General features: G+C 42.8%; 1 pseudogene; it reads right to left on the bottom strand.

Moving 5' to 3' along the window:
* Positions 1 to 9,277: 9,277 nt before the first annotated feature.
* LOC118893009 lies at positions 9,278 to 10,622 on the bottom strand (annotated as a pseudogene).
* Positions 10,623 to 10,887: the final 265 nt, after the last annotated feature.

Here is a 10,887-nt window from a genome sequence, read left to right as displayed (position 1 = left end):
GTGTTCATTTCCAACTCCGTAGGCCTGAGAGGGAAGTGTACTTTTAATAGGTTTGTTTATTGATAAATAAAAGGCGGATGGTCTCCTACAATTTCTGCAATTTCTTTTGGAAACTTCACGGAGCTCCCGAGGAAGAGGTGGCTTATAATTTAACCACATTTGGATGAAAAGCAAACAACAGGCCTTAAAGAGCCAGGCCTCTTCGTTTAGCCTCCTCTCTGTCTCCAGGAAAGGACATGATGCAGAGACGGGAAGTCCCTCTGTGTCTGCCCAAAAGGACGGAGAAGACTTGACAGGGCACCACTGGGGTGAAGTTCACGGCCCCTCGGCTCTCCTGCTCCCACCGCCAAGTGGGGAGAGTGGGCCCAGGAGGTGGAAGGATGGTTATTGTAGGTTAGAAAGCTGACTTGATTTTCTGAAAAGCTAACAGAGGAAACCACTCTTTTCCAGGAGGGCTCAGAGCCCTGCTGAAAGGACGCAGAGTTGCAGGTCCTCTGCCTGGGGCCTGGCACAGGCTGGCCCTGTCCCCCTGCTCTGTCCTCTGCTGCCACCTCCTCTGTCTCCACAAGGGCCTCCTCTTCTGCTTTTTGGGTGGTTACCGTCCACTGAAAGCACTCGGAGGAGGCCTGGGGCACTGGATCATGGAGAATCCCTCCCAATACAAAAACAGGCCACAGCTGGAATGGGAAAAAAGTTCCAGAAGTAGAGAATGGTGATGGTTGCACAACATTGTGAATGGGATGTACGCCGCTGTGGTGTACAGTTAAAAATGGTTACAGTGGCAATCACATGTATGTTACATATACAATGTAATATATATTATATAAGAAATTATATATACATTAAAATAAAATTATATAGAAGATATATGACATGAATTATATACACACATAATATAAAAGTAAATTAAAAATATAAAATTATATATGTAAATTATGTGTACACTTATAGTATAATTATAGTATAGTATAATTATATGTAAATTATATATGTAAATTATATATATGTAAATTATATATGTAAATTACATGTACACTTATAGTATAATTATATATAACATTTATTATATCTTGCATGTTGTATATCATATATATATATATATATATATATATAAACACAACAAAAAAGTTTTTAAAAAATAGGCCACTGCCATACAATGGACTCTTGAGCAAAATGAGAAAGCTTACAAGAATTAAAAAATAAAAACTCCTAGACATGAGTTGTTCCCTTTTGAGAAAGGTGTGAACCATTTTCAAGAATAAGCAAGCATCCTGCTTGCACATCAAAAAGAGAATAAATGAGACATTAAATAAACAGCAATTTAAAAAGGATCATTTTCTAACAAGGTTTTGTTCCCCTGAGAACCATAGGAGTTGTCAGCATTCCTTAAGATGACAAATCTTTTTTCCCCTTAATTAGCATCTCTGCAGACAAACTGCCCCAAACAGATGGCTATAAAGCCAGCTGCATATAGTTATTTTTTTGGAAAAACAAATAAAAGGAAGAAAATCAACAGCAGCAAGACTTGAGCCGATTAAATTGCATTGAATTTCATTTCCAGTTCAATTGATAATTTATTCTCTAACCCCAAAATAATCACACAACTCTCAGAGTCAGAAAGAAACGTCATCGGTACATGGGTTCTCTGGCATCTAAGGCTCGCTGCATTCAATGACGAGTCCTCGGTTCTAAAAGCAGTCATGTCAATACTCAATATTTTATTTCCTGACTTTTTTACCTTGATTCTCCCGAAATGGACCCAAGACATTTCTTCCTAAATATGCATATACGATTATCCTCTACAATTTGTCATCCAGTGGTGTACCCAGTTCAATTACAGGAAGTCAGACAATGCCTATTTCAAGGCACCTCAAAATCCAAATGCAATAATGAATTACCAGCTAGAAGGCTGTAAAGCAGAGACGCGTTTCTAACGCGTGAGCCCTGCGTGTACACACTCCCAGACCTCGTTTAAATGTAGCTTCGGTGGCTTCCATTCAGGGGAGCTGCCTGTGGACCAGGCCTGGGGCTATGGGCCTGCTGTGAATCACTCACTGGATTTTCACACAGGTCCCCTGGTCGGTGATGTTACAGTCCGCACTTCACCTGCAACAGTAATGTGGCCCAGTTACGTCATTTGCTCAAGGCCACAGGCCAGTATGTGGAGAAGTGGGATGGGAGGGAGGGATGCTGATCCCCCAGCTCTGTGCTGCCTGTCTGTTACCTTTGCAGACCCTACCTGCCCGCAGCTTCTTGAACCTTCCATGATTTACAGCGGGTCCTTCAAATCCACTAGGGCTTTACCTCCTAAAGGTATTTATTTTTTAATATTTCATTATGTATTATAATATAATATCACAATGATATTACAATATATGTTATACACAATATATTACACATTATATATTGTATGATATTGCTATTTGTTTACATTATATTTAAATATAATCTATTTATTTCCAATTGTGTTCAACACAATCGAAGAAAGTTCTCATATACTCACTGTTTCAAAAGTGCCTGCTGAGATTTTCTTTCATTTGTTTATTCTGTTTTGTTTCAGTCACAAATGATTGGATTATTAACCTTATACCTCTTTCAGAGTGTGAAGGTATGACTTTGCTTAGCTTTATTCTAGGGCATTCTCTGTATTTGACGGGAAGGCACTTCACTGTCCTTGGTGCGCGTAACATGAAAATAGCTTCATCTGCAGTCTCTGGGTGCCTTCCCTGGAGACACCCCTTTGCCTGTGGCCCCTGCAAAGCTGCCCACCCCCTTTTCTCATATAACCAAGGTTATCTAATGGGTTGACCCTCCACTGGAGAAATGTATCCAGTCATTACTTACTTTCTGAAATGCTAGCCCTTGGATGCCCTTCAATTAGCAATTCAGAACGTCTCCCGTCTGAGCTACTAAATTAGCCACCGTCCACTCGCGTCTGTCACTTGCTAACACGAGAAGGATGCGGTCCCTCTCCTCCCACTGGCTTTGCACTGAGCTGGAAGGTAGGGAAGCAGCCCGGCCAGACCACATGAGCTCATCCCCTGAGAGATAAGGCTCACAGGCTATGATCTGGTAATATACTCTCAGCTGCTATTAACTAAAAAACAAACGATGCTTCTCCTGGGCCTGGTCCCTCCCTGTCTCCCCACGCCCGCTTCCCTGAAACTAGAGAGATGTGCCAGTGAGAGGTCCCAGGGCATCAGCGGGAAAAGGCCCCAAGGGCGATGCAGTCCTGCCTCACTCATGGCTCAGGCACCCTCTCTCCTGCTCTGACTGTCCCCCAGCTGGCCTTGTCTCCCCAGCCGGAAGCCAGGAGACTGAGGTTCAGGCTGGGCTCTTGGCGGGCAGGCGCGGTCACAGACCCGCCTCCCTGTGTGGCTGTGAGCTGTGGTGCTACCTGTCCTCGGGGGAGGGGACACGGCCCTGTGCCAGACCCGCTCTGGGGATTCTGATTAGGAGTCGGGGCTGAAGCATCCAAGAGGAAAAGGGTCCCTTTGCCAAGCCCCTTGCCGGGTGCTCACGCTTCACTTGGGGTCCTTGTAGAGAGGTGTGGACCTTGCATCCATCCGTGGCACCTCTGGGTCTACACCAATCTGAACATGATCTGACAAATAGAAATCTATAAAGCACCTTCCCTGTCTTTGCTTTTGCTACTGAGAAACTCTGAGTCAAATCTAATGTTCGACGTAGAAACTGTACGATCTTGTGTTCGTAATATCCTTACCTTCTCCTTCTGCTATATGATCTTGAACTTTTGTGTTTATCTGAATGACTCAGCTTCATTTATCTTTTCTTATCAACAGCTTCAAATCCTCTGGAAAAGAAGACAAAGAAAAAAAAAGTAAATACTAAGTCACTTACTTTTTCACGGTTTAGAAGTAAATGATATTTTTGCACCGTGTCCTCAGATCCTTCCTGCCGTGGGGCAGGATTTGAGTGAGTTGATGAATTAAATGCCTGCAGCACATCAGAACCATAAGGTTTCCTTCACCTTCACCAGGAGAGGAATGCAGAAACTTCCTTTGATTCTGGAAAAGGACTGCATGTCCGTGCAGGTGTACTGCTGTGGGACAGGGTTTCTTGTGGTTTATTGCACTGGATTTGATTCTTCAGAGCTGATTATTCATTTATTTGTACATTCATTCCCTCAACAACCTTATGTAACGTATAGTCGAAACATGAAAAGCTCAGTGTACTAGAAATTAGAACAGTATCCTCAGGAAGCCTAAAGAACTGGCTTAGAAATGGATTTTGACTCGAGAATAGCTGACCAGGAAGGACAAAGGAGGTAGAAGATGGTGTATGTAGAAGGGGGAGGGGATGAGAAAGCATGGGAGGTTTGTGCGCTGAGATCAGAGCGCTAGGGACACGGAGTGGGACCAGGTCTGGCTTCCTGGGCATGTGACTTGCTCTGTCACACAGGGCCTGGGGCTTAGAAGGACCCCGTACTTGGTTTAATGCTCTGCTGTCATCATCTTGGCATTTTTCACTTTTGAATAAGTGGCCCTGCATCTTAATTTTGCATCAGGCCTTGCAAATTATGTAACTGGTCCTAAAGAGAGGTAAGGCAGGAGAACCTGAAAGATGGTGAGAGATGGTGACAGGTGGACGGTGGATGGTTTTCCACACTGGGGGTTTTGGTAATAGAGTCAGTGGGGACTTTTGAAAGCCTCCCTTCCACAGCTGCCCCTGCCGGCCTCCTGTTCCTGGGATGAATCATATCTGGGCTCAGTTCCTTCCCCGCCCACCTGGACCAGAGGCTTCATCGCCAGGACTGCTCTCAACCAACATGCTAACCCTCTGCTCGTGGACGCTGCTGGGTCCTCATCCAGCCTCACAGCTTCTGCAGCACAGCAGGTCAGGCTTGATGGGAAGACACACAGAGATGGAAACTCTATGATTTCTCAAGCCACACCATCCCTTTTACTTGTCCTAATCTGCTCCCTCCCTGCTACCTGCTATGACCCATCAACCCATCACGCCTCCCGTTCCACATGCAGCTCCACAGCCCCACACTCGGACGATTTCCCTTCCTACTTCATTCAGACGGTCCTTCCACCCACCACATCTTCATCCCCAGTCATCTTCTCCTCTTTGGGAGGACCCCAGGCGTGTGGGGGGCAACCCCGTCTGTGCTCACCGTGGCCTCTTTGCATGACTTCGGACCTGTTTGTAGACTTTTTCTCCTCTGCTCTCAGCTTCTCCCTCTCTTCTGGACTCTTTGCATAAGCCAATAAACAAGCTCAGTTTCCTCTAATCTGAATAAATAAATGCATGTACGAACGCCCCCTCTTCCCCACCAACTTCGTCAGGCTTCTCTCCTTCCTCGAGCTGTTGCACCTTCACGATCCCAGATGCACAGCTCTGTCCAGTCCCTGCTTCTCCCTTCATGGGGTGTCCTCTTCCCCCGTGACCTGACTTGGCTTTTTGTCCTGGTTCTTTCTCTCTGTCACAGCTCAAGGATCACCTGGTCCAACTCATAGGTCTACAGCCGGGATTCAGACCCAGGTCTGTCTGATTCCGGAGCGGGAGAGGAGATACCCAAACAAGGAAGTGGTCACTGAACACGCTCCCTGCAACTTCCTTTTTCACCTGCCTCGGCTCTATCTTTGGTCTGGCGGCAAATATTCATCCCTCCTCCTCGCTCCATGACGCTGGGTCTGAAAACACGAGTCACTTTGGTTGATGGGATGTGAGCAGGCTGATGCAAGTGGCTGCTTCAGATGCCACCTCATCCTTGGCTCAGCTCCTGCCATCCTGTCTCGCATCCCAGGTGGCCACTGGTCCAGGACGAGAAAACACCTGGAGGAGACCTGAGCCTGACAGTCTGGAGCCCAGGGCAGTCAAGCCCTGCCAATGCTAGCCAACCCACAGATCCTTAAGCAAGAAGAAGTCTTTGCTATTGGAAACCACTGATGTTCGGGCTTGTTTGATACACAGCATTAGCATAGCAAAAGCTGACTAATACACTCTCCCATATGTTGGGGTTACCAGTAAGAAATGAAATACATCCACAAAGCTTACAGAAAAAAGAGAAAGTGAAAATGCTAAGTCCTTAGAAGACCCACAGGCAAGACGAGGTCAGCTTTTAGTGAAAGCTGTGTTTATAGACAGAAGCTTCCAAATCGGTTTTCTGAAAAACACACCAGTAACTGGCTGGTCCACAAATCCCCTCCCGAAGACTGTCATAAAGACCCTTTTTCCCCTTGACCTTGTGAGGACATACAGAGGGCGCTCCACGGGAGCATGGCTGTTGCTCCCACCCCCGCCCCTTACTCATTCCACCCCAGGGGGGCCCGAATGGCTTCTGTCACAGGTGAATTTGAGAGAAGGAACAGAAGCCCCTTTTCTCTCCTTTCTCCACACGAACCATGCAGTCTGGTCTGTTGTCTACCCTGCTGCAGGGGCTTTCCCCTAGGAAGGACTTACTCAGTGACTGGGTGAGTGGATAAGCAGAATTGAGGGATGGGGGCACAAGTCCATTTTTTCACAGACATAACTACATTTTAGGGGAAAAAAATGTTATTGGTAATAAAGTTTTATCCCTAGTGGCTTGACACCTACATTATTTCTCAGCTGGTCCCTAATTCAGGCAGGCAGGAAAGAAAGGGATGTTAATGACTAATCTCCTAAGACTTCAAACTAAAATAATTTACAGTAACATAGAGTAGTATAAAAATCATATATGTCAGGGAAGAAATCACTGGGTTTACATCTGAGATCCATGAAGGGGTAAGCAAGAGGTACCCTTCTGTAACTTACACACTGCCTACCTTGGAAGAGCATGGCATATCCATGTCAAAGACCTTTCAATGAGGGAGGTTCCCATATTAAGATGTGGAGCAGGCTAAACTATGGGAAACTACCTTAAATCAATTAAGTTTGTCCTTTTGTGTTAGAACAGTGATCAACTGTAGCATAAATAATGGTTTGGACCTTGAAGACACCTGTCGATGCTGCTCAAATGTTAATGAGACAAACACTCCTGCTAAAGCTTTAAAAAAATATATCTACCTTTCAGACATACTTGGTACGTTCAAAACACTGCCTCTTGCTGAAAGGACTAACAGCGGTAATGGACCATGGAAGCTTCTGTAAAAGGCACGTGAAGACAGCTGATAATTGAAGTTGGAAGGACCTTAATGAATTGCTAGTTGTTACTACCAATTTTCTAGGCTTGCACCAAAGTTTCCATCTCTAGCAGCTTCAACATAACCAAGTCTTTGGAAGTATGGAGAGTCCATAGAATTAGAATGTTTTCCAGGAACATTTTTCTGGAACATCTCAGGCCGACTCTGTGCAGAAGGGAATTTCCCCATCAGGGTCTCAACCTTCTCACCATCTAGGGAACTTCATATCCTCCCATTTTTAAGAAGGCTTTAAGCAAAACTTTATTAAGTAAGGAAAAATTGTTTTCTCATTTATATTTATCAAAGATAAATACCAAGTCCTCCATCTACTTAGAAAACCCAGTTTAAGCACATCAAATTGCTATCATTCAAGCCAATAATGAAACTTCACATTTACATGATTTCCATGCTGCTATCCAAGCAAATGTGTCTTATTCACTGGAAAGATCTGTTAATAGTTCAGAGACCCCCTTTACTACCTTCTCTGCCCCCAGGAGTCTGTCTGTCAATTGGGATACACTGATTTAAAGGATCTGCCTACTAAAATCCTATGAGTAAACCTCTGCCAATAATCCTACAACAATTAAATATTGTCAGAATAGGGGGAATTTTTTCTATTCATTCACCTAATTGGATAAGAGTTTCTTACTTCACCCAATGTCCAACATGGAAAATTGCAAGTTGATTGAGGAAGGAATGAACAACAGAGAGATAGGGGTTAATGGAAATAAAAGTGGAGAAAGTGCACATAGAGCTGACTTGTATGAGATTCCACAGTGAGCCCTCATGGATGTACAGAGGTTGGCAAAGTGTCCTGGGGAAGAGGGAAAAGATGCTGTAAGCAAAAGCAGTGCCCCAATCCTTCTTTGTTTTTTGTTTGTTTGTTTTTGTTTTTTTAAAATCAGGAATGTATGTTTATTTCATTATAAAAAACAAAGCAGATTCATCCCCCAAAGAGTACTGTATCCTTTAAAGCAGTAGCAATCACAAGGCACATATGTACAAAATACCTCAAGCAAAATAGAAACTAAACATTAAAAAAATATGTTATTTAAAAAGATGTTGAAGACCATTTGTTAATATGAACATATATTATAAAATGACATTTTTAATATAATTTTATTCCTTTCCCTTTAATAAGAGATGGAGTAATAGTGTAATATTTATGTACTATCTTGTGGCACATATCACATTTATACCACCCAACTTGGTTTGCTAAGGGAAAAACAGATAGCTAAAGCACAGCTTAAAAATTTTATTTTTAGCACTTTCACATCTTTTTTAGATATCTGGAATTCATAAGCTGAAAAGAAATAAAGGTCTCATTTTCTTTAGCTTAGAAAAAGCCTGTAGTTATACACCCCTAGGAAACACACTATACAAAAAAGAATACATTCAAAATATTCTAAAATATCAAGGACATGATTTCTATTTTGGGATCATCACAATAATCCTCCTCCAAAAACAGATTAGAAGCCAACACATAATGAATGTAAAGGTCAACTTACTAAAATAAAATAGTATTTGATTTAAATTGTTGCTCACTTAGGAAGTATAATGACTATTCTCTGGTCAAAGATGCTAAGAATCACTGTTATAAATGGTGCAACATCAGTATTTAGTGTATATAAAAATTCTAGGATTCAAATATATTTTAATGAAAAGTTTATAATAATCACACAAAAAGTATTCCTTTATATATTAACCACGATTGAGCTTCACATGACGAAGACTGAAAAAGATGTGGTTGAATTAGATCTTCAGTACCTTTTGTATCATATATGCTGAAGTGCCTCTAAGCTTTAATGTTGTAGACAATTTTCTATGAGATATTAAGGAGTGCTCACAATCTTTACCATTAGAAGGAAAAGAAGATAAACTAAAGTTCCATTTTTAAACAATGACAACAAAAAGAATATAAAAAACTAGTATTAATAAAACATTTAAATAGTACAACGTAGCAGAATTTAAATACCAGTTATATGCTGTCATTACTTGGGCTTTTGGATGTGTTTTCTTTTAAGTAACCAGCATCCTTCTCATCTAGTGACACCCCGTCTGGTACCCGCAGGCCCCCTCTGGCTCGCTCTGCAGTGACTCTGAGCTCTGTCTGCGTGTTGCGTGGTGAGCGGCCACCAGACCCCAGACTAAAGCAGCACGGTCTGGGCCACCTTGCTGACCGTGGACACAGCTTTCTCCAGTTCCTCTTCTGTTTGTTCCCCTGTGACCACAGCCCTAATGCACGGAGAAGGGAGATACTTCTCTTCTTTCTCCAGGTAGCGCTCCTGAGTTCACACGGTGCCTCTGTCTGTGCACTGAGTTACAATTTCCTGAAGTAGTTTAACCTCTCTTTCTTGACACCCAGTGTTCTCTTCCAGCAGGAGGTGAAATGCCGGACAAATGAACTCACCCTCCACTCTTAATCCAGAAATGCCTTGTAAAGCTTTATGGATTCGTTTGCACTTTTCCTGGATTTTCTTCCATGATGTTGAGGGTCTCAGTTGCAGCAGCAGCTAACAGGGGAGGGGTAACGAAGCTGAAAAGCAGTATCCCTGGCCGGAAAGTCACAGATGGTCAGTTACGGAAGATGTGCCACAGCAGAAACCCCCAACAGAAGTAAGTGAATTCTCCTTGTTGGCACTGATAAGATCAATATGATCAATATTGATTCCAAAATGCTCAGTGACTCCTCGGTCATGCTCCCCCAGGACTCCAAACGAAAGGCTTTCCTCCAGAAAGATCCTTGCTTTATATTTGTACTTTAACTGAACCAGTTCTGGAAGAGGGCAAATCGTTCCAGTATTCATGTACAACCCTTCGACTACAAAGAAACGTCGAGTTACACAAGCCTTGCGAGGATTCTTTTGATCTTCCGTCTATTGCTCTTTTAGTGGTTGTTCCAGGTCATCCGTATCATTATGGTTAAATAGCTTACTATCACTACGTGATGCCTGTAATCCCTTCTGAATAGCAAAGCAGGCAGCTTTATCTACAGACACAATGTCCCCTCTCTTAGAGCAAGCAGGAGTAGCACTGGCTATCACGGCAAATCCATATGAGTGTATAATGGCTGCTTCCGTCTTCATACATTTTGCCAGGCGGTCTTCCAAATCCAAGTGCACATCAAATGTGCCATAAAATCCTCTAGGTCCACAAGTTCCCACACCATACTTCTTTAGAGATGCCAAAGATGCTGCCTTGAGCCTAGGGTTATCCAACAATCCAAGAAAATTGCATGAGGTAAAGTTTATACCTTCTTTTCCATTCACCACAATGTTATGGCTTTTGGAGGGCCTGAAACGATGTTATAGTTGAGAGCAGGAAGGTCTCTTGAGACAGGAGAAACGAGAGGTTCTGGTTGCCAAGCTTCAATCAATTCTTCCTTTTCCTTGACTGTAAGATCAGAAATCGTTCTTGTAACTTGTATGTTTTAGAGAAAAGAAGTCTGATTATCCAGAGTATTAAAATTCCTTCCAAAATAAGATGATAAACAGGAGCCTTAACGAAATTATCCACGTCAGGTCTTCTTTTCAACTGTACATTTCCAGGATAAAGGCCAGGCTGACTTTTACGTTTTACACAGCTAAACACACTAAGTGCATGTAGAAGATTCCAGATAATAACTAAGCCCCCATCAGTCCGTTATGGGGTGCTATATTCCAATAGGTTGTCATTGGAAAGTCATTTTAAAAATGTATTTAGAAATGGAAATACAAATAATTTTCAAACATTAGACAGAAAGAAAGCAATGATGATT

Source organism: Balaenoptera musculus, chromosome 3, assembly GCF_009873245.2.
Source record: "Balaenoptera musculus isolate JJ_BM4_2016_0621 chromosome 3, mBalMus1.pri.v3, whole genome shotgun sequence".
Classification (NCBI taxonomy): Eukaryota; Metazoa; Chordata; class Mammalia; order Artiodactyla; family Balaenopteridae; genus Balaenoptera; species Balaenoptera musculus.
Note: the sequence above shows the minus strand (reverse complement) of the source record. Positions and strands in the feature narration are given on the sequence as shown.